We start from the raw sequence: 21,578 nt of genomic DNA, 5'->3' as shown, positions 1-21,578 counted from the left end.
AGGGAGAAAGGGAAAACCATCAGGAGGGGAGCTGGGGAGATTGCCAACATTCACCATTTAAGAGGAGAGCTTAGATGTAAAATGTGGCCCTCGACACCACTGAATATATCACAGCAGTTAGACGGAATCAACTCAGTGTGCATATCCTACATGGATAGAACTCAAAAACATGGTGGTGAGCAAAACAAGGAAGAACCAGAAGAAAGTCTGTAGCACACTATCATTGATGTAATTTAGAAACCTCTACACCCATCAAGTTAAACTTTACAAGGACACAACCAAGGACACGTGTGCATCAAACTCAGAGAGGGCACCTGCAGGGAGGAGGGGGTGCACACAGGGTCTAGAATGGAGGAGGAGAAAAACAGGGACCTCCCCCAAATAAGAGAGGGAACTGGCATGGAGAGATGATGATGAAGTGACAGGAATTAGGGATGAGGTTACCTCAACTTCCTAAATCTACATTCAAGAAGGAAAAAGCGCAGAAGACAGTCTTGGATGACCACACAAGGCCAAGAAGAGAAGGGCTGTGGGCGCCAGTGGCAGCTCCTCCCATCTCCCCTGCTTTTGGTGCTGTGAAAGGGAATAGCAGGGAACTCCACATCCAGGAGCTGCCACAGCAGGGCACGGGATCAGGAATGACCCGTGGGGTGGCGGAAAGAGCACAGGGGTTCCCTGGCCTGCCACCATCTGGCCGGTGACCTGTCATCTCCCTTCCCTGTTCTGGGCCCAGACTGCTTGTCTATAAAATAGAGGGTTTGCACTGCAGGTCCTCCATAGACCCTTCCAAACCTAAAACCCCTACCCTTCCTCTTGACCTAGGAAAAAATCCCAGCAGCCTAAGGAAAGTTCGGCTCCAGTCACCTCCCAATTCTGGGCCATCCCAGAGGGTAGAATCAGGCTCCACAATTTGATTTCATGGCCGGTGAATATAAAACACATCCATCAATGACCTCTCAATACACCGATATGGGAATTACAAATCAATCTTCATAGAGGTTATATGGTGTTTATAATGTGCTTTGCATAAATTTGTATGACTCATGAAACCCTAAACATTTGTTTTTCTCTAAAAGAAGGAGTTATATTCAGTGACCGAAATGAACCATGCCAGTGTGTGTGTGTCTGTGTGTGGTGTATGTGTGTTTGGTGTTGGAAATGGGTATCATTGCTGTTGTTTTCCTTTCGGTAATGAACTGATTTCCACATCTAAGCAGGAGCACTCAAGGAATTAATGCTGTTGACCACTGCCACAATTGTCATGTTTTAAGTCATTTCTCGTTTTATTTATGCTCTGTGTATCTCCTGTGTTTGACAAGCTCTTTCTCTGGGTAATAAAGAATCATTTCTAGTTCCCTAGAACTGCTTATTTTGTCCCCTATTGTTTATTATAATGCAGGTGTGGACTATTTGTGAATTTGCCTAAGTAACAGAATTGAAGGCAGATTAGCTGTAGAGTCAAAATTTATTTATGAAGCATTAATATGGAACCTGAGACTGGAGAGGTGGCGGGTGAGGGATTTCTGTGGGAGCCGGGAATGTTCTACCTCTGGATTAGGGTGCTGGTTAGACGAGGTATGTTCAGTTTGGGAAACCCATCAAGCAGTACATTTATATGCTTTTTTGCATATGTATTGTATTTCAATTATATATACATTTAATAAAAGTGTGAAGTCACCAGTAGCTCATATTCTTGTGGGGATGTCTAGGGATTAACAATCATTAATGGACTTGGATAGTAGTAGTCAAATTTCATCTCAGGCTCATAGAATTTTAAACATGGAAGGGATCTTGAAATAATTCAGTTTAATTTTTAATTTAGAGCTGAGGAAACACAGGCCCAGAGGGAAAGTGACTTGCCCAATCCCACACAGCAAGGCAGAGGTGGATCCATCCAGCTCTCTCCTCCCAGCCAGGGCTTATCAATAACACAGCTATAGGTGAGATGGTGCAGCCAAAGACAGCTGAGCTGTTGGAGACAAATATTGTGTTTATTCAGATATTCTCTGGTGGTTTCAGTCTAAACTGAGGAATTATTTGTGTTGAAGGTCACGTACCATCCTATAGTAATCTGTGGCAAAATACTGGAATCTACATCTGAAAGTCCTTCTGTGGGTTCTTACTTCTAAGTCAAAGATCATCTGAATTAAGGCTGGATATGTGTTTGTGAAGGGAAAAGGTGATAATTTACCAGCGATTGATGGGTGCTGTTTACATATAGGAGTATTTTTAAGTTTGGAGCTAAGGTAATTTGCTTTTAGATATGCAGGATAAGGCAAGGCCATTTCTGCTTCCTACCTTTCTCCTCCCAGGGGCATGAGATGCTCAGAGGCCTGGTCCTCTGGCTGGTGGAGCCTTGGAGGCAGTAGTGAAGATCCCTGGAAGAGGAGGACCAACAAGAGGGGTGCAGATACCTGGCAAGCCCACCTCCCTTCTATGGCACCTGCCAGCCTTCTCTGACAGTCCAAACCAGGGACCAACACCGCCAATCAGGGAAGACGTACACGCACTTAATTATGTAAGTCTCATTAGTTTATGCAGAGGAAACACGTATTATGAACACACTCCACCAATCAGGGAAGACGTACACGCACTTAATTATGTAAGTCTCATTAGTTTATGCAGAGGAAACACGTATTATGAACACACTCTGGGGCCGGGCGCGGTGGCTCAAGCCTGTAATCCCAGCACTTTGGGAGGCCGAGACGGGCGGATCACGAGGTCAGGAGATCGAGACCATCCTGGCTAACACGGTGAAACCCCGTCTCCACTAAAAAATACAAAAAACTAGCCGGGCGCGGTGGCGGGCGCCTGTAGTCCCAACTACTCGGGAGGCTGAGGCAGGAGAATGGCCTGAACCCGGGAGGCGGAGCTTGCAGTGAGCTGAGATCCGGCCACTGCACTCCAGCCTGGGCGGCAGAGCGAGACTCCGTCTCAAAAAAAAAAAAAAAAAAAAAAAAAAAAAAAAAAGAGCACACTCTGGCAAGTCAGTTATTTAGCATCTCTCCCTACCTGTTCCACCTGGAAGAGGCCCATGAAATAAATGCCCTGAGTCGTTTGGGCAGTGAACTGGAAACTCAGAATCCATAACTCAGGTTGCCACTGTCAGTGTAGGAAAGGCTGTATTGGCAATTTCAAACAAATAAACTAGTTTTGGTGGGTGGGGTGGGGGGGGGTGCAGAGAAGGGAAGGGGAGGGAGGGACAGACACAGGGAAGGAGAAACAGAAAGAGGATGAGAAAGCATGCCCTAAATAAGGAGGCTGCCACTGAAGTTCGTGCTTCAGGCCAGAACAAAAGGCAGAGGCCTTTAGCAAGGCAAGTGCTGAACTCCACAGGCAAGGAAAAGAAAAGACTTTAAGCAAGGATTAAAAGAGGGAGAGAAACTCATAAACTGTGCTTGTTGTACCAGAAAGAAAAGCTTATGCATACAGTTTATTAGTTTCCACCATTGTCATTGCCTCTGGCAGCGTGTACAGTAGGAAATACCAGAAGGGAGGAAAAAAAAAAAAACTCCAAACTTAAACTTGATTCCCTTCCTGATAACCCTGTCCCGTCAAGCAAGGCGAGATAAGGGGAACAGTTCACCTTGTCCTCCTGAAGGTCAGGCCATCAGGATAGGGTGGCCTAGGGATCACCATAAAAAGAAGCCAAGTTGTTGTTGCTGTTACAACTCAAAACCCATTTTAGAAGCTGGGGCCCCAGCCAGGCTTTAGAAGTCCACAATGGACATTGTTTCAGGAATCCCCCACCCTGCAGAAAAGGGACTTACTTTTGTTCCATCGCAGCAGAGCTCTAGCTAACATCCAGCCTCAGTCCCTTTCCCACACAGCTGCCCCCGGGAGGACGCTTGCTGGTTCAGCCCAGCCTGTCTGCTCCTCCACGTTTCCCCTCCTCTAATTCTCCCCAGTTCCTCTTTCTCTCTCTCTCTTTTTTTTTTCATAGTAAAAAAAGCTGGAGAAGCTACTAGAAGTCTGGGGTTTGGACAGGAGGTGAGATCACCCTTCCAGAGGCACCATGGGGTAGAAGTGGAGAGCCAGGCACTGTCCCTGGCAAGCCTATCCTGGCCACCTCCTTCCCAGGCCCATGTGTGTCACTGGGCTCCTCAGAGTTGGTGTGACCCTGGGTTCCGTGGGAAGGTTCTGCTCCTTACTCCAGCCCAGGCCTCTTTCTGATCCGTAGGCAATGGCTGTGGTCTGGGCAGGCTGCTTTCTTCTAACCTGCCTTAGGGTTTCTTTCAGCTTAAAACCAAAAACAGGGTGCTCCATTCACACTGTTTCTAGATTCCATTATATTTAGCAAGCACTGGGCCCTGAGTATGCTGAGAAGGGCTGAGCGGCTTTTATTAGTGATTCATGAACTGGGCAGCATCCAGTCTACAAAATAGACTGGAGCTCCACTGGGTGAGGCAGAACAGTGGGTTTCTGTAAGTCAACTTGAGCAGGAACAGGGAGATAGCCTGGTGCAAAGAGCAGATTGGCTAACATCACGTCACTTCAGGTTACTCTCCTTGTGTGGGTTACAGCAGAGGGGGCTTCCTTATCACAAGCTCCGTTGAGTGGGCCCCTTTTGATTGGCTGCTGTGAATCTCTGGTTTCTTGGTAAATGGCCCTATTTGGGTGTTAGGCTACTGTCTCTCCTGTTTTCTCAAAAGGTCAGATCTTACAGGTAAACAGCTTAGGTTTCAGTTTGGTGACATGGAGCCTTAGCATGAGTGACTTCACTTTAGATTGGTTTGTCAGAGTCTAGTGCAGGAGCTCAGTCCAAATCAATGGTCTCCCATAAATTTTATCCCACCGAGAGTGTTTGTGATGTATGTGTTATGTCTGAGCACACTCCAAAGCCAAACACAGGTTGAGTCATTCATTCAATAAATGTTTACTGAGCTTCTATTTTGTGCCAGGCACTGCTCTGAAACTTACAGACCAGCAGCGAACAAAACGGATAATTTCTGACTTCATGGAGTTTATATCCTAGTTGGAGAGACAGAAAAAATACTAAATAATACTTTAAACGTTAAGGTAATCCTTCTACTAAGGAAAATAAAGCTGGGAGACAGGTCCAGAGTACGTGGTGGGAGGAATACAATATTAAATAGAGTGGTCAGGAAAGGCCTCACTGACTGCAGTATTGCTTGGGGATAGGCTGCCGTTTTGAAATCTTTCCACCTCTGCTTCCTCTTTGCCAAGTGTACAAATGATGAGGATAAAGTCAATAGCCCAAAGCCTTGCCATCAGCAGTCTGTATCTCCAATATAAGATAACGATTCCTCTCAAATATCCAAATCACAAAAGTCCAGGTCCCACCTGTCAAATCAGCAGGAAGTTTAGACTTCTCTTGAGTTTTTCTCCCAAAGATTCCTGAGAATCATGGAACGAGTTAGACTTGCCCATTAATTAGACTTGACCTTTTTTGCTACCATACAGAGAACCAGTTCAAGTCTCTGGAGGCTGGATGTCCAGCCCTCACCCAGGTACAGTGGGTTGTGGGCTCTGTGGTCCAGTTGCTAGTCAGGAGAAGTCCTGGTGGCCCCTAATTCGTGTTCACATTCACATCACTGTTCCTGTGGTTCTCTACCCATTCAGCTTGGTATTAGCGCTCCTTGCCCCTGGTCCAGCATACCCCTTCAACTTCCAAGTATGGGTCACCTTCCTTAAGTAAATTTCCTCTTGGGATTTTTATTTTCTTTTAAGTAAAAATTGGCCTTGTCCGGAAACTTACTTCATCAGACATAGTCATGTATCTTTGAATGTCTCCTCCTAGCTCTGTAAATTTGTGAATGAAGTGGAGGGCACAGCCCAGCTCTGTCTGGTGGCATTGGGGACCCAAATGCAGATGAAGCAGCTCAGGAAGTGGCAATATCTTGCTGCTCCCGCAGTGGGGCCAACACAAAGTGCTGTCACCTACATAGACATAGACACCAGTTTGTGTTTGTGTTGTGACTCTAAAAGAAAGCCATGACATTGCTTTCCACAGATTACTAGTAAAAAACTGTTCTGTTAAAATATTTGAAATATTTAAACACAAAAGTACCGACCATTCAGATTTAACAAATTGTTAGCATTTTACTATTTTGCTTAAGACCTTATATTTTTAAAGCAACAGAAACCTGGTATTCTGTGCTCTCTGATTCTATGCAGTTAGTGAGCTTGGATAGTGACAGTTCAGACAGGAAGCTTAGAGAGCAATGTGCACCATTTTATCTGAATCCATGTAGGTCTTAAGTTTCAGGTCGTAAGATTTCAGAGAGTGAGGAGATACCATTTCCTCCAAACAATTCTCTTTCAAAAAAAAAAAAAAAATCACTGGACTCTATTCAGTTCCTAAGTAGAGACAAGAGTTCAAATAGTAAGAATTATAGGTGTTACAGATATAGTTGGGGCCTTTGGTGTGTTCCTCTCAATTTCATTCTCTTTGCTCCCTCTCCTGTGGTTACTATTGCCCTGAAGCTGGTAGGTATCATTTCTGTCCATGTTTCCCACTTTACTATATGTGGATATTTTAATAAACAATACATAGTCTTTTGGTAGGGGTTTAAGTATTACTTAAACAGTATTATACTATATGCATCATTCTGCAGTTGGTTACTTTGTACTTTAGGTTTGCCTTCTGTTGCATGGATACAGTTTTCTTTTTAAATTCTTATTTCTTCTTGTAGAATTAAATCTTTTTTTTAATTTAAATTTTTTTTTTTTTTTTTTTTTTTTTTTTTTTTTTTGAGACGGAGTCTCACTGTGTCATCAGGCTGGAGTGCAGTGGCACGATCTTGGCTTACTGCAACCTCCACCTCCCGGGTTCAAGTGATTCTCCTGCCTCAGCCTCCCGAGTAACTGGGACTAACCACGCCACCACACTAACGTGAACCACCATGCTCAGCTAATTTTTGTATTTTTAGTAGAGACAGGGTTTTGCTATGTTGGACAGAATGGTCTGGATCTCTCGACCTTGTGATCCACCCGCCTCAGCCTCCCAAAGTGCTGGGATTACAGGTGTGAGCCACCGTGCCCAGTTAGAATTAAATCTTTTATTGAGGGAGCGTAAAGGTAGCTCTGAGTTTTTGCATCTCTTAAAATGTCTCTATTATGCTTTCACTCAAATGATGAAGTAGATGAGTACAGAATTGTAGATTGACAGTTTGTTTATTTCAACAAGGAAAATATTGCTTTCCTGCCATCATGCATTTCTTGATGTTGATGAGAAGTCTGCTGCCATTTCAGTTGTCATTACTCTGCAGGCGACCTGCCTTTTTTGTCTGTTAGCTTTTAAGCTTTGCAGCTTCGCAACAATGTGACTAGGTGTGGATTTATTTTTAATTAGTTTGCTTGACATATGAGGTGTGCATTTTCATGCTGAGAACTCATGTCTTTCTCAATTCTGGAAAATTCCTGTATATTCTTGAATGTAATTTTTCTGCCATTTTTTTTTTCTATTTTCTTTTGGACTTCCTGTTAGTTGTTAATCAGAACTTCTCAGTCTCTTCTTGGTAGGTTCCGATTATCTAGTGCTGTACCACAAACCACACAAAATGTGACTTAAAACAATAATTTATTGTTATTTCCCATGGTTCCACAGGGTGATTGGACTCGGCTGAGTTGTTCTCACTTGGGACCTCTTGTGCAGTTGAGGCCAGATGCCAGCTGGAGCGCAATCATCCAGAAACTTGACTGGGTTGGACGTCCAAGATGACTTACTGGCCCCATGGCTCACGGGCCCAAAATGTCGACAGCTGCTGATTCCATGGGTGGGAGCTCACCTGGGGCTATCCATTGGCACACCTACATGTTGGTTCTCCATGGGTTTTAGTCAGTTCCCCATGTGGCTCAGGCTTCTCGCAGTAGGATTACTGGCTTCTGAGAGGGAGTGTTTTAAGCACCCTGGGCAGAATCTGCCGAGAATTTTTAAGACCTAGCCACAGAAGCTCTAAATATCACCCCTACCACATTCTCTTGGTCAAAAACATCATAAGGCCAGCCCAGATTCCAGAGGAAGGGAGACAGTGTCTCTTGACAGGAGAGAAGCCTGTGTGTATGGGGAGAGATGGAATTAATGGTGACCATCTTTGCAGGAAAGCTACCACACCGTACCTCTGAAGTCTCCTCTTTACTCAGTATTTCTTTGTTGCTGTGTTGTATTCTGCATGAATTCTTCAGTACTATCTTTCAACTTAAACTAATTATCGTGACTGCATCCAAGCTAGGTTTTATTGCATCTACTGATTTTGTATATTTTATGATATTTTTTGTTTCTGATATTTCTAACTAGTTCTTTTTCCTATCCACCTTTTCTTGTTATAGAGTCACCTGTTTTGCTTAATTATGTCTTATTCTTTTTTATATTTTATTTTTTAATTTATGTTTTTGAACATGCTAACCATAACTATTTTGAATTAATTAATATTCACCAATTTGAAAGGTATTTGTGTGCTAAGATTAGTAAGATTTGCTGATGTTTGGATATGATGAGAGAGTAGGAGTGTGAAGAATAAACTCCTAGGTTATATGCCTTATTTGGATGAAGTTAGAGACCACGGAAGAAGACCCGGCTTGCAGGAGAAGGTTATAAGTTCCTTCTGAAGCCCTATTAATAATAGAGGCAGTTGGACAGACCATGATCCTAAGTGTTAATTTTAACTATGGACTAGGAGAAATATAAATACTCGACAAAGATAAGCTCCAGTTATTGATCCAAGGATAATTCAATAGCTAATCTCAAGATCTACCTTCATTTATTTATGAACTTATTTAATTCTTCGATATGCAAGTGCATCAATATGCTGTTAGCAACTTTGATCGTCCTTTCTTTAAAGTTGCCATTATTTACTTCTAAACATTTTCCTATTTCATCCACTATCATGGACCCAAATCTCTGCTTCAGAAGTATTCTCAGAAATGAAAGTAAGGGAAATGACGGAGAAAGTGAGGGCAGAGATGAACATCAGATCCAAAATTCATCTCTACCAATTGCTCTGTATGTTAGGAGGAAATAACTTCTAATGCTTTGTTACTTCTTTCTTTCTTTTTTGGAGTGCCTCCATTTATACCTCTGAGTTTCTCTTCCCCTTCACTTTGTCATTTACCTGCCTTGCTTGTTCTGGCCCAGACTGGGAGTCAGAAGAGTTGACTCTGAGCACAGTGAGGTCCAAATTCTGGTGGGATGACAGAGGGGAAGGGAATCCTGCACGTCGGAGGTGAGCCGTGCTCCCCTGGATGACTGGCACAGCCAGTTCTCCCCGAGATGTACTGCCAGGGGAGCATGTTTGAGAATGATTGCAAGAGATATTAACACACTTCCTCCCAGACTTATAGGCTAATGATTTTATAATTGAGACCCAGAAGTCTCATCTTAAGTTAATGAAGTGATAGGATGCCTCTTCAAAAGCACTTGGTAAATATTCATTGATGAATGAATGAAGAAACAGACCTAGATAAATTAAGTAATGACAGAAAACAATAGCAGCAAACCCAAAGAGTGGTGACTGTGTGCTCCCAGTGCCCGCTGACTAAGGGGTTTCATGCAGTTGGAATTCATTACGCCTCACAGTAACTTTATAAAGTGGGTACTTTCTTATCTCCATTTTCAGATTGAAACCTGAGACAAGCGAGGTTTCACAGCCAGCAAGTGGCAGAGCTAGGACTCAACCCCCTACAGTCAGGCTCTAGCATTTGGCACTACTATCCAACCCTCTCTGCCTAAGTAACCTGTCCAGGTTCCTGCATGGAGATTACTTATCACCAGGTTTGTCTGACATCAGACTATGTGCTTTCAGCCACCATTCTCTATTATTTCTCTAAAGGATCATTGCCTGTCAAGGAAGTTTCTTGTGAGGGAACCCTCCAGCTTCAGGCTGCTTCCTTTACCTAATCGATGAGTCAGTTACTCTCTCTTACAAAAGAAAAGACAGAGTCAAGAAATCTTAAAACTAATTGCTGGTTGTCATGTAGTGCAAAAAGAAAAAAGAAAAAAAGAAGAGATATATTTGTTTGACTAAATTTTCTACTCATCCGTCTTCCTGGGAAACCAACTAAAGTTATTCCCCAAAAGTCACAACACAAATCTTTAGCAAAATGAGGACTTGCAAAGAGGCACACCTCAGTATTTACAGTCAAAACAGATGATGGAGGCCACCTACTCCAACCTGCTCATTTCACAGGTGAGACACCCGGGCACAGAGAGGTTCAGTGTGTCTTATTCCAAGTTATGCACCTGATGAGTGGCGGAGCCAAGACTAGAAGCAGATCTCTTGACTCCCTGCTTAACAAGCTCTGCGTTATTCCTGTTCAGCCTCAGGTTTCTCTCTGTGCCTTGAGCAGTTAGCGTTTCATCCACTCATTATTCAGTCACTTATTCACCCCCATCCCCTCAAATATTTACTGAGTGCTTTCTCTGTGCCAAGCTCTGTTCTCTGTGCTCGTCTTCGAGTGGGAAATAGGAAAGATATAATTTCTGCATCCATGGAGTTTACAATCAATTGAGGGAGACAGGCCCCAGATAAACAAATTAAGAAATAAACAAGAAAATGTCAGGGAGTGAAAACTGCGGTGATGAAAACAGGTGTGAAAGAAAGGGGCCTACTGGAGCCCAAGGGTTGCAAAAGGTCTTGTGGGAGTTGCATTTAAGCCACTTCTTGAGTTGTGACAGCGAGGAAGAGCATCACAAGGCCAAGGCCGGTGGAGAAGCACGTGCTAGGAGTGTCTGAAAAGCAGGAAAATAGGACCATGGGAGGGAGGGAGAGGGGGCTGGGATGGTGAATTTTATGACTGGACTTGACTGGGCCACAGAGTGCCCAGTTTAAACACTATTTCTAGGCATATTTTTGAAGTTGCTTGAAGATGAAATTAGCATTTGAATCTGTGGATTCCGTAAAGTAGATCTGGCTTGGTGTGGGTGAGCATCAGCTAATTCCTTGAGGGCAAAAGGCAGAGGGAGGAGAAATTTACCCCTTTGCTTCCTGCCATGTACTTAAGCTGGGACATTAGTCTTCGGCCCTTTGACTGGGATTTACAACCTCAGCCTCTGGTTCTCAGGCCTTCAGACTTGGACTGGAATTATACTGTCGGTCTCCTCTCCAGTTTGCAGACAGCAGATCATGGGATTTGATCTGCTCAGTCTCAATAATCATGTGAGTCAATTCCTCATAATAAATGTGTGTGTGTGTGCGTGTGTATTTATATACGCATACCTCCTATTGGTCTTGTAGTTCTCTGGAGAACCCTGACTAATACAGAGGTGACTTACTTTGTTGAGTGTGACAGTCAGATCAAAAAGACTTGTCAAGCCATTAAGAAAGATGATTACAATGCTATATAGCAAGCTGGAAATTGATCACGATATAATGTGGGAGAAGAAAAGCAGGATATAATTATATGGAAGCCATGACTACAACTCTATGAAAATATTGAAAGCAAAATGATTCAGATGGTCACATAGAGTTGGAGGATTATGGATAATGTGGTTTCTTTTTTCCCCATTTCTTTACTGTTTCCAATTTTTCTCTGTGCTTCGTTGCTTAAATTAAGAACTGAAATGGGTAAAAATAAACTGTAGCTGATGCTTTAAAAAAAAGAACTAGGCCCCAGAGTGTTCTAGATTAGTCTTGAGATATATTTTTCTTAACTTAAATATTTTAAAGTAATATATACATATAGATTTTAAAAATCAGAGTAGACCCTACCCCTTCCCAACTCCAAGTTACATTCTCCTGAAGAATTTCTTTCAAGTCTTTTGGCTGTTTATTTTCTTCTTATAGTAATTCTTTTTTTTTTTTTTTTGAGACAGAGTCTTGCTCTGTCGCCCAGGCTAGAGTGCAGTGGCGCTATCTCAGCTCACTGCAAGCTCCGCCTCCTGGGTTCATGCCATTCTCCTGCCTCGGCCTCCTGAGTAGCTGGGACTACAGGCGCCCGCCACCACGCCTGGCTACTTTTTTTTGTATTTTTAGTAGAGACGGGGTTTCACCGTGTTAGCCAGGATGGTCTGGATCTCCTGACCTTGTGATCTGCCTGCCTCGGCTTCCCAAAATGCTGGGATTACAGGCGTGAGTCACTGCACCTGGTCTTCTTATGGTAATTCTTATATTTTTAAATAACATGCCTCTATTTCTACTGCTTGATTTCCCATCATCCTAGGAATTCTTTTTATTCTCTGCAACTTTAGATTCTACTTTTTCTTAGTTCCCATCTTGGTTTACTTTATTGACTTACTGTTTTACTGGGACATAATGTTTTTTGAGGAAGAATGCATGCAAAATAAACTTGCAGGTTTGAATAAGCCTTCATTCTATTTTACTATTTGATTGAGAATTTGGCTGGATGTGTAACTGTAGGTGAGAAATAATTTTTTGTTTAGTTTTTTGAAAGCATCACTCCACTGTCTGTGAGGTTTTACTGTGACTGTTGAAAGTTTAATAACATTCTCATTTCTAAGTTTTTATGTATGACTTACTCCTCCTACTCCCTACACCATCTGTTTTAAGTTCTTCTCTTTATCCCTGTTATATTAGAATTTCACTCAATGTGACTTGTTGTGGATCTTCTTATTATTCATTTTACTTGATACTCAAAGGTCCTTTTCCAACTGAAAACATGTACCTTTAAATATGGGGAATTTGTGTTTCCTAATTTTGCTTGGTTTTCTGTTTTCTGCTTTTGGAACCCCTACTACTTGTATGTTGGACTTCTTGATAGATGTCATATTTTCTTTTCTTTTCTCTGTAATTTTCTATCTTTTAAATTCTATTTCCTGAAAGAGATCTTCAACTTTTATCATCCAGTTCCTTCTATTGAATTTTTAAATGTATGCTATGATGTTTCTAATTTTAAAAAAAACGGTTTCTCTTTCTGTGGATGTTCCATTTTATAACATTTAATTCTTGCTTCTTAGATGCAATGTTATCCCTTATCTTTCAATATTAATTATAGTTTGTTAACATTGTAGTTTTCCTCAGTACTTGCCTTGATTCTATTTCCTCCTACTTTCTTCCACGCCTCCCCCCACAAATTATTTGTTTTGATGTATGGCTTTCATATTAGGAGCTTTCATCAAATGTCTGTTAAAACATGGCCATCTCTTTACATTTCAGACTGGGACACAAAAGAGATGACTGGAAACTGGATAGGAGAGGGATAAGGCTTATTTATGGAGAGTAGACTTTCTTCACAATAGGACAAATAGTGGGCACTTTCTGGTTGCAATAGGGGAACCCCTAGAAATATGGGTTCTTAGATTTGGGGGGATGGGTTCAGTCATCAGTCTTTTTCTCCAGTGACCAAATTTCTAATCTGCTTTCTGGGAATTAGGGTTGGAGTGGTAATAATAGTAATATATAAGTGTGGGAACGGGAGAGAGGCTGTCACTGAATCCAGTGTGCTTTCAGCTATGTTTGGTGTCAAGGTTAGACCTCTTTCAACTCAATTTCTCCTGAGACAAAACTTACAGTCTTTGGAATGGAGGAATACCAGCCATCTTGCTTAGAGGGAAACAATCCAGGCTCAGTTACTCCTTGTACAGACTTTTAACCAGTCTTCTAGTTTTTAGCCCCACCCCTCATCCCAGTCTTCTGGTGTATGTGGTGCTTCCAACCTTGAAGACTTTCCAGGGTCTTATAAAGAGATAATAGAGAAGACGGAGGTAATATAAATGTTACTGGACTAGCGAAAAGTATCAATCTACTGATCTGGGAAACAACCCATCTTAGACGAAATTCAGACATTTAAAGAAATTCAGACATTATAGCAGACATTTAAAAACTTAATAGAAGGGATTGGAGATAAACATTGAAGAAGTCTTTCAGGAAACAAAATTTAAAAGATAAAAATTTGCAGAGAAAAGATAAGAAAATATGATATCAATCAAGAAGTCCAACATGCAAATACTAGGGGTTCAGAAAGGAGAAAACAGAAAACCAGGGAGGGGCAAAATCATTACCCTCTAAGACTACACTCTCATAGACTAACTTGTTGTTGGATCTTTTTATAGGAGCTTAGCAAAGTTCATAAAGCTGAAGCTTAACTTAGCACTTATGCAAATATTTAATTTGTTATAGTATGTAATTTTTAAGACATTCAAAAGAGTATACCTGATGTATCTACATGTTAAAAGCCTAATAATAAAATGAGTACTAATGAATACACCTTCAACTAAAGAAAAGTAGCATGTTACCAATATTAGTGAATTTCATCTAAGATGTATTATTTCCTGGATCAGTAGATGGATACTTTTCATTTGTTCAGGAACATTTACATCTCTTCCATTTTCTTCATTATCTCTCTGTAAGGCTCTATCACACCTTCTCACTTTGTCTTCCAGTTTTCTTAACCTCTCCCTCATATTTCCCACCTTGTCTCTTTATATTTGCTGAATGTATTTTAACAAGGGTATCAGTATATTTGGGCAATAGAGCTTGCCATAATGTCTAGTCTGTCATACTCCTGGTAAAGAAAGTTCCAGGTCTCATCCAGCTTGTAATGTTTAATTGGCATCAGTAACCTGCTCTCATCTCCTTTTCTTTTTTTTTTTTTTTTGATGTGTGTGACTGTAAACATCTTCAATTCCTTTTCTATCATTTTAGAGGGGTTCCAGGAGAAATATGCAATAAACACTATATGGTTTGGCTATGTTTCCACCCAAATCTCATCTTGAATTGTAGCTCCCATAATCCCTATGTGTTGTGGGAGGGACCTAGTGGGAGGTAGTTGAATCATGGGGGTGGTTTTTCCTGTGTTGTTCTTGTGATAGTGAATAAGTTTCATGAGATCTGATAATTTTCTAAAGGGCGGTTCTCCTGCTCATGCTGTCTTGCCTGCTGCCATGTAAGACATGTCTTTGCTCCTCCTACGCCTTCTGCCATGATTGTGAGGCCTCCCCAGCCATATGAAACTGTGAGTCAAGTAAGCCTCTTTTTCTTTATAAATTACCCAGTCTCCGGTACATCTTTATTAGCAGCATGAGAACAGACTAATACAAACACTCTTGTTCAATCTGAAATGTATAAATGGAAGTTGGTTAGGCGTCTTTTAAAATTGTGCAGCATTGCATTCGGGGGTCTAATATCTCCAAACAAGTAAACTTGTATAGAAGTCTACGGAAATAATCATGTGATATACTTTTGCCTAAGTGAAGTTATTGGGACAAATCCCCAACTGGCATTGCAAGTGTTTCCCTTTGGCATCCTCAGTAGGGAACCATCTCGTGGATAGAAGGATTCTTTCTGAGACTTATCCAGATGGAAATCTTCACTTCAAAAATAACTCTTTGTATTTCATAACAAAATCTTCAGAAAAAATACATTAGTCATCTTTATTAAAAAGCTGAACAACTTAATTTGATTTAGAGACAAGGAAAGACCAAAATGCTCATGTTAAACCCATTCCTTTCCTCGTCCATGAAGAAAGAGTAAGTCTTCAAATGGCCACTTCTTAGTCTGAGTGACTAGAAAATCACTCTACTGGTGCATAATGATGGCTGGGTGATCACTGGTTAATGACACAACTTATTGATTTCACAACTTCTTTGAACTGAACATCTCTCTGTAAGCCTAAATCCTGGATATGTGAAGTATGAAAGTATTTCATGACAAGATATTAGTATGTACCAGCTTTATATTTAGACCCAAGCCCTGACCCTCCCTGACACTCCCTATTTCCTTTGTGAACTAAGAATCTGCCCACAAACGACAGTCTGGGTCATCTCTTTCCTGTGATCAGGTAGGGTCCTTCCTGACAAGGCCCTGCCGCCTCCTGGCCTTGACTATCCCTGGGCAGTAGCCCCTGGGGTGGACCTGCTCTCTTGCTCTGACAAGCAGTCATCTGTCTTAGCGCACAGGCTCTAATTACCCCTGCCATTAGCCTGCTTGGCAACTGCAGATGTTATTAATGATGGTGAAATTATCCAATGCCTTTCAAAACTCCAGAACCACTCGATGTTTGTCCCCGTGACCTCTCACAGCACTTCATTTCTTTATTCACTTTGCTGCTGTATTGAACCTTAACCTTGAGTGTGAGATGAAAAAAAGAGGAGGAGAATGTCACTCTCTCCAACATTCCTTTATTCCCTTTCCTAGCCCCTCACCCCCTACTTATTTGGGGATGTAACCCAGCACCATCCTCACTGCCATGCTGTTTGTCAGCAGGGAGCTCTTGATGGTATGGACGTGCCATTCTTCCCTGCCTCTAGACATCTCATAGATCTTTTTTCACAAATTAAAAGTAACTTGTTGCTCCTTATTAGAAAATCAATATATTTTCATGTCTGAGAAAATTAGAAAAATGCAGATAAGCAGAAAGAGGAAAAATAAATCCATACTCTCACCTTCCAGAGATAAACAATGTTCAAATTTTATAGTATATCTTTACAGACATTTCTCTATAGGAAGATATGAGATGATACTGTTATAATAATAATCACCACAACTAACATCTGTCGACACTGTTTGGATTGCTTGGGCGTGTATTAATTGATTCACTAAATTGTCTTAAGAACCCTATGAAGTAGGTTTAATTTTTTTTCTTTTTTCTTTTTTCTTTCTTTCTTTCTTTTTTTGAGATGGAGTTTTGCTCTTGTTGCCCAGACTGGAGCATAACGGCGCTATTTCAGCTCACTGCAGCCTCCACCTCCTGGGTTCAAGCAATTCTCCTACCTCAGCCTCCCAAGTCACTGGGATTACAGGCACCTGCCACCATGCCCAGCTAATTTTTGTTATTTTTAGTGGAGATGGGGTTTTACCATGTTGGCCAGGCTGGTCTCGAACTCCTGACCTCAGGTGATCCACCTGTCTCGGCCTCCAAAAGTGCGGGGATTACAGGCATGAGCCACCGCGCCAGGCCAAAGTAGGTTTAATTTCTATTGCCATTTTGCAGGTGAGGGCACTGAAGCAGGGAGCGATTACAAATACTGCCCAAAGCCTCGCAGCTATTGAAGTGGAAGAAGTGGGAGCTGAACCCAAGTTGTCTGCCTCTAGGCTCTGAATTCTTCAATAATAAATTATATTATCATCTAACCTGCTTTTTAAATTTCACAAAGTCTAAATATCTTTCTTTGTTACTCTCAATCCACCACACGATTTTGAATAATTATGAAGACTGAGTAGAATTCCAAAATATGAACATGTTGAAATTTCTTCAACCAAACTTTAGGGCGATTTTCTTTTTCTTATATTTACTTTTATTTTATTTTTTGCTATGATAAACAACACCTGGATGTTTTTTTAATGAGAGAATTCCTTCAGGAATTTGGCTGTAGGGAAAGCAAAGATAAATAGACAACGTAAACAATGTTCAGTTTATTTCACACTTGCAAGTGAAAGCTTGATATACTCCTTGGTTCAGTTCATTATTTCTAAGAGATATTTGTCTACTTTTAAAAATGCTAATAATTATTGAACATTTTCTATGTGTCAGCCACATCTTATTTGTGCTGGTTAATTGCTGATACTTACTCACAAGTAATTCAGGCTCAAAAGGAGATTCTGGTAAAGTCAGAGAGGAGGAAAGGAGAAGATTTTCTGGATGTCTCTGCCCCTGTTACATCCTGCCCTTTTCCTAGGTATTCCCAACTGAGCATCAGCTTTTTCATTTCCTTTTCCTTCCTCCCTCCTTTCCTCCCTCCCTCCTTCCTCCCTCTCTCTTTCTTTCTTTCCTGAGCCTGAATATTCTGTTTTTTCCCTTAGCTGGAAACAGCTCAAATGTTGACAATCCAGAAACCCTAATGTAGCTTTAATCTAATTCCTGTTCTGGAAGGACATTTTTGGCATACCATTTTGTCTCATCTGAGTGATGGACTAGGTCTATATTTGGCCAGTTAATCCACCACAGCAGAGTCTCTTTGGAATTTTTAGCTGATTGTCAGCCAGTCTGTAAAATGTATTTGAATTGACCTCTGGCTGATAAGATAGACTAAATATCTTCATAACTTCATAATAGGTCCATTTTTCCATGATTCAGAGTACACAGCCAGGGCCCAGGCAAGTCACTGATTGAATAATATGTAGACAGAGACCGTATCTATTTATTTATTTTTCTACTCCATGTAATGATGCCTAGCACACAGGGAGCATTAGACATGTATTTGTAAAGTTGAAGAGGAACTGTCAGGAGATCTGGGTTCCAGATTAGTAAAACGAGTTAGTAGCTGTTGGAGTGAGGCTTATTATTAACTACTTTGCCCCTCAATTGCTGCATACACATTACCCGCTTAGGAACTCTTGGCAATCCAGTGAAATAACTCCTGAAGCTCTGTGATTTCCACAGAATTGTGTTCTAGGTTCTTAAGGTATTAACTTTCAAGACAGAGTAAAAAAATATTGACACTCTTTCTTATTTTGAAAGCTACGGAATTTAATTCCAGGATATTGTGCACGGCAAACAGGTGACCTCTTAGATATTTCAGCTTCCCCCGCCCCATTTTGACATAGATTGCAGATGAAATTTTCATGTAGGATCCCTTCCCATGAGTGACCTAATATGGGAATTATGGGCTATGACAAGGATGAGAGAGGCTGTGGAATCATGTACCATTCTTAGTCCACTAATATAACCCCACCCTTCTCTCCCACTTAAGAAAACACATTAGCTAAGACATATTTCAAAACTACCACAATAAAACTGTGGGGCAGTGGTGCAGGAATAGACAAATTGACCAAAAAATGGAATATGCACCTGGACACCCAATCGTGTGTCCATGGGAAACTGGTATACAATAGAGCCGCTTCCCAATTCCGTGGGAGGAAGCTGGATCACTTAGTGAATAGTGTTGGGATAAATGACTCACTGTGGAAAAAACCAAAGCTGGATGGCTACCTCTCAATACAGACAAAAATACATTTCAAATGGACTAAGGACCCAAGTATAAAGGGAAAAGACACAAATCTTACAGAAGAGTCTATAGGCATCTATTTTTGTGGCTTTGTAGTTTTGTGCACATTTCTTAACCAATACCCAAACAACATAAACCATAAGGGGAAAATTGATGGGTCTGACTATCTAAAAAATTAAAGATTTCAGTTCAAAACAGTTAACCTGCCTGTCCAGTGGCATGGAAAAAGATGTTCACAGTGTCTAAAATCAGTAAGGAATTAATGCCCCAAGGAACTCCTGCAGATTGGCAAAAAAAAAAAAAAAAAAAAAAGGATCAGAAACTCACATAAGAGCTAGATGGGCAAAGGATATGGGCAGTTTGTAGAAGGAGAAACCCAAATTGCTATTAAGCATGTGAAGAGATACCCACTTCACTGGTAATCAGAGAAATGCAAATTTAAATTATAACACGATCCACTTTAAAATAATTAGATTGACAGAAATTGGAAACCTTATTAATATCAAGTGCTGAAAGGATGTGGGTAAAAGAGAGCCCTCTGACACTGCTGGTGGGAGTGTAATATCCTATGCTTCGGCAATCCCACTCCTAGTGCCACCCCCAGAGACAGACCTGCACAGATCTGTGAGGGGACATCTCCGTGGGTGGTTCTTGAGGCACCATTTATGCATGTGTGTGTGTGTATGGTAGAGTCAACCGAGGTGTTCATCCCTAGGGCAATCGAGGAAGCAACTGTGCTGGATGCAAGGCAGTCAGCAATAATGATTAGATTTCAATATAACAGCAAGGAGAGATTCCAAAAAAACAGCTGGATGAAAAAAGTAACAGAGAGAATGAGATTTATAGCCCATTGCCTTTTGTAAATTAGACATTAAACATGCACACACAAAGCAATATTATATATTATTCAAGGATGTCCATATATCTACATAAATATAGGAATAAGGGGATCTGGAGGGAGGGGGAGTGAGAGTGGGATGAGCGAGTTGGAGGGAAAACAACAACAGCATTGTTGAAGGGCTTTTTATGAATCTATGAGTGTACCATGCACTAAACAGTAGAATTAATGCAACTCTGTGGATCTGCGGTCCAAAAGACAGGAAAAGGAAGTAAAATAAAATTGGAATGCGGGTGAATGAGAGGTATCCTTATGGTAATAATCTTGAAATATTGCTTATAGTCTGTGTAATAAATCATTGATAAACTTCAATTCTCCATTATTTGTAATAGTTTACTTGCAACACTTCCCAGCTGTCAGGAACCCCGGGGCTGAGAGCCCTAATGGGAGCCGTTTGTGTTCATAGTTCTTTGCCTGACATAATCCTACAGAGGTGAACTTAGCCACAGAAACTAAAAGAGGCAGCCTCAATATTCAAGGAGCAATTAGGAGAGAGACTTGGAAAGGGTTTGCAATTACTATTCCATAAAGACCTAGTCTGAATACCTCTTTATCCATATTTTATTTCCTCCATCTAAAATTTAAAGTCTTCCCCTTATATTTGTTGAATGAAAAGCGGAAATCTAAATAACTCTAACATTATTTCCCTAATTCCCACAGCCTGCACTGCTCGGATGTCAGTCTCTAAATTCCTAACACAAATGAACAGAAGACAAAATCATTTGCAGGATTCTGAAATGAAGTTTTTCAGTGGAGCACAGAGAAACAGTTAAATTTTGCAAAGCTGTGAAACTGGAGAGGGGACTGTCCTCCAAATCTACCAACCGGAGACCTGGAAGGAATTACTTGCATGAGATTCATTTCTCTCCGTCTTTCTCTTTCTGCCCTCTCCCCGCCTATTTGCACCAAACTCACCTGCCAATTTCATCAGCGATACTTGAATGGATTTTCTAACCTGCCCCACTCCAAATTGATCAGTTAATTAAGTTGATCTCTACGAGATTGTTAAAGAACCAGGTCTTTTTCCTTTCATATTATGCAGTTCCAAGTAAACTCCCTTTACTCTGGTATCCTTATTAGAGGCACACATCACAGGAAGTGAAGCATTCCTTACGAAAATCTTAATCTGCACACAAATAGATTTTTCTCGATGTGAATTTGGACTTTTAAAAGCATGCTTACTGGAAATACATTTTGCAGGCTCGTTTCCAGATCAGAATTGAGTGATTTTCTATTATTTATTTATTATTTGTCACTTTAAAATATGCAGTTCTTGGGATCATGCAGAATTGCTGTATATTTGCTTTATGTATTTGCTTTGAAGATTAGAATAAAACTGGTAGATAATGTGGATATCTCTTGTGATCAATGGCTGTGAGGCAATGTGTGTGGCTTTGGCTGCCGAGTCTTGAAGTGAGGTCACTCCTCGGATCTGAATGTGTGTGTGCATTGTTCATAACTGGAATTGGTTTAGGAGGAAGTCAGACCAGTGTCCTGGGTACTAAGGCCCTCTGAGGGGCTTCCAACCACTTGCAGACCATTATCTCATTAGTTCACAAAATACTCCAGTGAGGAGGAAAGGAAGGAAGACGCTAATGGAGTAATGAAATGGTAGAAAGCACTTTGCTAATGTAGCCATCACTTCCTCTTCCCCTGCCCCTAATCGCAAAGCCTGGATGCAGAAACTGAGGCAGAGAGAGCTGAAATTACTGACCCGAGGCCCCTGGAGAGTCAGCAGCAAAAGGAAGACGGGGATGCTGCTCCTCAGCACGCTGATGGAACTTTTTTTTTTTTTTAAAGAAATGCTTAAATAAGGGCTAAATCGCTCACTTAAGATAACAGCAACCTTTTATTTCTAAACCAACACGGGGTGTGGAT

General features: G+C 41.2%; 1 long non-coding RNA gene across 1 annotated transcript; it reads left to right on the top strand.

The window, feature by feature from the left end:
- Positions 1 to 1,898: 1,898 nt before the first annotated feature.
- LOC144341014 (uncharacterized) lies at positions 1,899 to 21,049 on the top strand. Its single transcript, XR_013417580.1, has 3 exons — positions 1,899 to 1,940; positions 2,313 to 2,518; positions 20,361 to 21,049. It is a non-coding gene; the product is annotated as an uncharacterized LOC144341014 (long non-coding RNA).
- The last annotated feature ends 529 nt before the right edge of the window (positions 21,050 to 21,578 follow it).

The sequence above is a fragment of the Macaca mulatta genome, chromosome 5, assembly GCF_049350105.2.
Source record: "Macaca mulatta isolate MMU2019108-1 chromosome 5, T2T-MMU8v2.0, whole genome shotgun sequence".
Lineage (NCBI taxonomy): Eukaryota > Metazoa > Chordata > Mammalia > Primates > Cercopithecidae > Macaca > Macaca mulatta.
Note: the sequence above shows the minus strand (reverse complement) of the source record. Positions and strands in the feature narration are given on the sequence as shown.